Below are 5728 nucleotides of genomic sequence, written 5' to 3'. Positions count from 1 at the left end.
TTTTATGTAGGAGGGACACTGGCCAAAGGCAACAAAAATCCAATAAAAAAAAAATGCCCATTGAAATGCCAGTCCCATAAAAGGGTCAAGGCAGTGGTCAAAAATTGATGAATAAGTGTCTTGAAACCTTCCTCTTGAAGGAATTCAAGTCATAGGAAGGTGGAAATACAAAAGCAGGCAAGGAGTTCCAGAGTTTACCAGAGAAAGGGATGAATGATTGAGAATACTGGTTAACTCTTGCGTTAGAGAGGTGGACAGAATAGGGGTGAGAGAAAGAAGAAAGTCTTGTGCAGCGAGGCCGCGGAAGGAGGGGAGACATGCAGTTAGCAAGATCAGAAGAGCAGTTAGCATGAAAATAGCGGTAGAAGACAGCTAGATATGCAACATTGCGGCGGTGAGAGAGGGGCTGAAGACAGTCAGTTAGAGGAGAGGAGTTGATGAGACGAAAAGCTTTTGATTCCACCCTGTCTAGAAGAGCAGTATGAATGGAACCCCCACCAGACATGTGAAGCATACTCTATACATGGACGGATAAGGCCCTTTTACAGAGTTAGCAGCTGGGGGAGTGAGAAAAACTGGCGGAGAAGTCTGTTAATAGATTTAGGAGAAGAATAGTGACCGTTTACCACAGCAGCAATAGAACGGTCAGAAAGGAAACTTGAGATGAAGTTACAGAGAGAAGGAAAGAAGCCGTAGGAGGGTAGTTTGGAGATCAAAGCTTTGTGCCAGACTCTATAAAAAGCTTTTGATATGTCCAAGGCAACAGCAAAAGTTTTACCAAAATCTCTAAAAGAGGATGACCAAGACTCAGTAAGGAAAGCCAGAAGATCACCAGTAAAGCGGCCTTGATGGAACCCATACTGGCGATCAGATAGAAGGTTGTGAAGTGATAGATGTTTAAGAATCTTCCTGTTGAGGATAGATTCAAAAACTTTAGATAGGCAGGAAATTAAAGCAATAGGACGGTAGTTTGAGGGATTAGAACGGTCACCCTTTTTAGGAATAGGTTGAATGTAGGCAAACTTCCAGCAAGAAGGAAAGGTAGATGTTGACAGACAGAGCTGAAAGAGTTTGACTAGGCAAGGTGCAAGCACGGAGGCACAGTTTCGGAGAACAATAGGAGGGACCCCATCAGGTCCATAAGCCTTCCGAGGGTTTAGGCCAGCGAGGGCATGGAAAACATCATTACGAAGAATTTTAATACATGGCATGAAGTAGTCAGAGGGTGGAGGAGAGGGAGGAACAAGCCCAGAATCGTCCAAGGTAGAGTTTTTAGCAAAGGTTTGAACGAAGAGTTCAGCTTTAGAAACAGATGTGATAGCAATGGTGCCATCTGGTTGAAATAAAGGAGGGAAAGAAGAAGAAGCAAAGTTATTGGAGATATTTTTGGCTAGATGCCAGAAGTGTTTATTCATGTCGGGTCGGCAGGTGAGCTTTGACAGGAAGAAAAAGCCAATTTTGTGTTTCTAGTCTCCTCTCATATGACATTACGTAGGCGATATCAACTGCGCTGAAGAGATATTGGGTTCGCTAAAGCTGACCTGCGTGGCCCACTGGAGGTCTGATGAGACTTAGTGCAGGGAAATTACATGTTTGTTTTGGAAGGTGAAGCTGAAATCTGAATGTTGTTATTTCGATTCCCTGGAAGGTGAATGCATCAACAATACTGAAACTTTTTTTTAGGATTCCCTTCCAAACAGAATTCCGATTTCTTCATAAATGTCATAACTGAATTAATGAAATTCTCAGACACTAACATTTCACAATTTCAAAGTGGGCATATTAACTTCTCTGACACTTCAATTGTTTTTTTCCTCACAAATGCTAAACCAACTATGCTTCCATACTCACAATCTCACATAAAGCGAGGCTGAGGGGTAATGCTCTGCTTAGCTGCATTGATTATTCCCGTGTGTTCGTAACAGTTGCCTGAAAAAATTGTCCCGTCCTCTGTTGTCTGGCTGGTGTCCCCGCTGACTTCCAAATTTGACGACTCGTTCCGGTGTTCGCTCTTCATGAATGGCATTTGTTTCCTGCTTCTGTCAGTGTACGAGTGATGAGTGTCAAGCGGCATCACCAAACACTGCAATAGCAATACATTTTGTCTCTGAATACGTCAATAGCCAATCACGTTTTTCCTTCAAACGCTCCAATAGCAATACCGACACAACTCAGTGACGTATTAGCAGAACACGAATAACAAATATGATTCTCTCCATCTGGACTGAGGCGGTGAGTCCTGCGTGCGTAAACAAAGGGCAGGCGAAGGGATGGGGTGGAGGGCGATATGAACGACCAAGAGGGAAAGGGAAAGACGTGGCCATTACGACGAAAAATTTCAAGACACTTATCCTCCAGTTCTGGATAACCATTCTGGCTTTCTCTCTGGGGACTGGCATTGTCGGTGAATCTTTTCCCTTTCTTCCTTTTTTGATACTCTAAGCCAGTGCTCCTCTTACATAAAATTAAAAAAAATATAAAATATCGATAATAAAGGAGAGGAGAAGGACGAGGACGAGGACGAAAACCGAGGACTAAAATGACAACAACGACGACGATAGCAAGACGGCGAACGGAAATCAGCAGTGAACCCACGCCGCCCACAGCCTGGCCATCAAACCACGCCACAACAATACGGCCAAAAAAGGCTCATTACACTCCCAGGAACGTAAACACGGACACTAAAAGGAAGGGAGCGTGGAGGGGAAAGAGAGAGAGAGAGAGAGAGAGAGAGAGAGAGAGAGAGAGAGAGAGAGAGAGAGAGAGAGAATATATGTATTGAAGCGTATATTAAAGCTTTACAAAAGTTCACAAACGCCTGGAGAGGAATTCAGTGGAGACTCTCTCTCTCTCTCTCTCTCTCTCTCTCTCTCTCTCTCTCTCTCTCTCTCTCTCTCTCTCTCTCTCTTATTTCATTTTATTTATCATTTTATAAACGTCACGTAGGTGTCTACACAATCATGTGTGTGTGTGTGTGTGTGTGTGTGTGTGTGTGTGTTTATGAAGCATACACGATGCACTTAAATAACACAACAACAAAAATAAAGGAAAAACAATAAACGAGCAAACTTAAACTTTACCCCATTAAGACAAATTGAATAAATAAAAAAAGTTAAAAAGAAAAGTCAAACAGAAAACGGATATCTAAAACTAAGTATTAATAGAAAAAAAGAAATAAATAAAAATAAAAGACAAAAAAAGTGCCATCTCTGAGAAAGGAAGAGGAACAAGGAGCAGCAAGAGTCTGTACAGTACAACAAGTTCCAGTGGTATCGCCGGTGAGCAAGACTAACGAGCGAACTGCGACCATTTGAGAGAGAAAAGCGCCTGAAGGAGCCCAGCGAAATTTGCTCCCTTGCTTCGTAGGAGCGGCAGCGCTGGGCGGGGTAGAAGGCGGTTGTGGTGATTCGCGTTATTGAGACGTAGAGGAAGCAGGAAAAGAAGGACAGTCCGTCACGAGGGGCGAAGAGCGTGGGGAAAGGCGACTGTTAAAGGAGAATATGTTATGTACGTAATTAAAACATTTCTTACTAGTAACAACGGTGATTCCTGTTAATGACCACTAACGTTGCTGTTTGAAAAATGCCTGATCTATTCATCTGCAACACAATAATTAGCACTAATGAAACAATTCCGTGTAAACCATAGCTTTATTCTGCTGGAGACGTACTACCTTGAGAAAACTAACAGCTTATGACCGATTCATCTATAACATTATACTTATCACAAACCAAAGCATGTGAAACCAGCGACTTCTCTTTTGCACAGGACATAACAACGTGACGGAAGCAACAGCAGGTATTGTGAAAGAAATGTGCTATAAATACTTCCATTACACGGTGAACGACTTTCCTGCCTCACTCACGGCAACTGCTTTCACCTGTGATTCAATGAGTATTAATTCCATAGGTTACTGAACTCCTTACACAAGTTATCCCTATCACTGCGAGTTATCTACCAAAGAGGAAGTTCCAGCGACATGAAATAACATAAGTGGCCACCAATCTCCCCTACTCAGGTCTTCACGCTGTCTGCCGAGACGAACTGAGGGCTGCGAGCCTCTGTGTAAGACTTGCAAGTGTCACCAGTAAAGAAGAGGCAGGCAAGAAGCAATACAATAATATGTATGAGATGCGGGCACTTCATCTTCCTCGTAAGGTTCGCCAGCCCGCAAACAACAGGAAACACTGCAGATCCAGATTGTGAGGCAACAGTGAGCGATTGCTCCGATCCGTCTGCGTATGTGGCGGAGTGTGCACTCAAGGGCAAGTATGTATTAGCTATACAAGACCAAACCAACAACACAACCTCGGGAAACACACACACACACACACACACACACACACACACACAAACACGAGAAAGACAAAAGTTCCGACACACACACACACACACAAGGAAAAACAAAACACCCTAAAAAAAACAAAATGATGATCAATATACGAAGATTGAGTCAGTCCGGGAGAGTTACAGTCACAGTTACATGACAAACAACAACTGTGAGACGGCGTCCGACACCTGGGCGGAGGCGGACAGGTGTACCAACCAGCCTAAACAAGGACGCAGCGGGGGAAGGAGAAAGATTGTGGGAAGCAAAGTAAACGACAAGGCGGATTGAACAGGTGGATTCCTAAAGGTGCTCGCCTCGTACTCAGCCTAGACAGACTTAGTGGCGGGACAAGGGACGGTGTGACTAACCTACAACAGTTATTGATGTTGTAGAGAAAATTAACACAGATGGGTTGGAAAGGTAGTATGGAAACTCAGATTTAATATTCTCTTAATATGCTTTCAATTATAGGTCTCTTTAGACTTCAGGAGCACAGACAAAGTTTTCATATGTCTCTTCCTACACACAGAGTGGTCAGTGATATGACAACGAACTCCTCCGCCCACAAATCAAGTTTACTGGTGAGTTATTGAAAATATAGTAAATGCCTGATAAAAAAAAAAAATATCCTGAATATAACAAATTAAGGATCAGCAAGGGAAGAGTACCAAATATGACCAAACAACACCACCAACACCGTAGATACAAAACAGACACCCATTCACCAAAAATAAACAAGATTCTATACAACCATGAATAGCACGGTTAAATAGAAAACGTGTTCACACATTGTACTCGTACATGAAAAACAACCTACGCCAAACACACCATGCACTTGTTTTCGATCACCATCAAAGACGCTGCCGACACGCGTGACGTCACCTTGCCAGACACATCGAAGGGAATGTGACCCAAGATTGGACCAGAGCAGCAAATACACGTGTCATTTCCCTTAAGAGACTCGGGGAAACATGAGCCTCCAAAAGACCAAGAAGCGAACCAAGAGAGAGAGAGAGAGAGAGAGAGAGAGGAGAGAGAGAGAGAGAGAGAGAGAGAGAGAGAGAGGAGAGAGAGAGAGAGAGAGAGAGAGAGAGAGAGAGGGAGGAGAGAGAGAGAGAGAGAGAGAGAGAGAGGAGGAGGAGAGAGAGAGAGGAGAGAGAGAGAGAGAGAGAGAGAGAGAGAGAGAGAGAGAGAGAGGGAGAGGAGAGAGAGAGAGAGAGAGAGAGAGCGAGAGAGAGAGAGAGAGAGAGAGGAGAAGAGAGAGAGAGAGAGAGAGAGAGAGAGAGAGAGAGAGAGAGAGAGAGAGAGAGAGAGAGAGAGAGAGAGAGAGAGGAGAGAGAGAGAGAGAAACTTTAAGGAAAAAATGAACAGGAAAGTAACTGAAAAAACACCAACTTA

The sequence above is a fragment of the Scylla paramamosain genome, unplaced genomic scaffold (genome assembly GCF_035594125.1).
Source record: "Scylla paramamosain isolate STU-SP2022 unplaced genomic scaffold, ASM3559412v1 Contig131, whole genome shotgun sequence".
Lineage (NCBI taxonomy): Eukaryota > Metazoa > Arthropoda > Malacostraca > Decapoda > Portunidae > Scylla > Scylla paramamosain.
The sequence above is the reverse complement of the archived record's forward strand: the minus strand, read 5'-3'. Positions refer to the sequence as shown.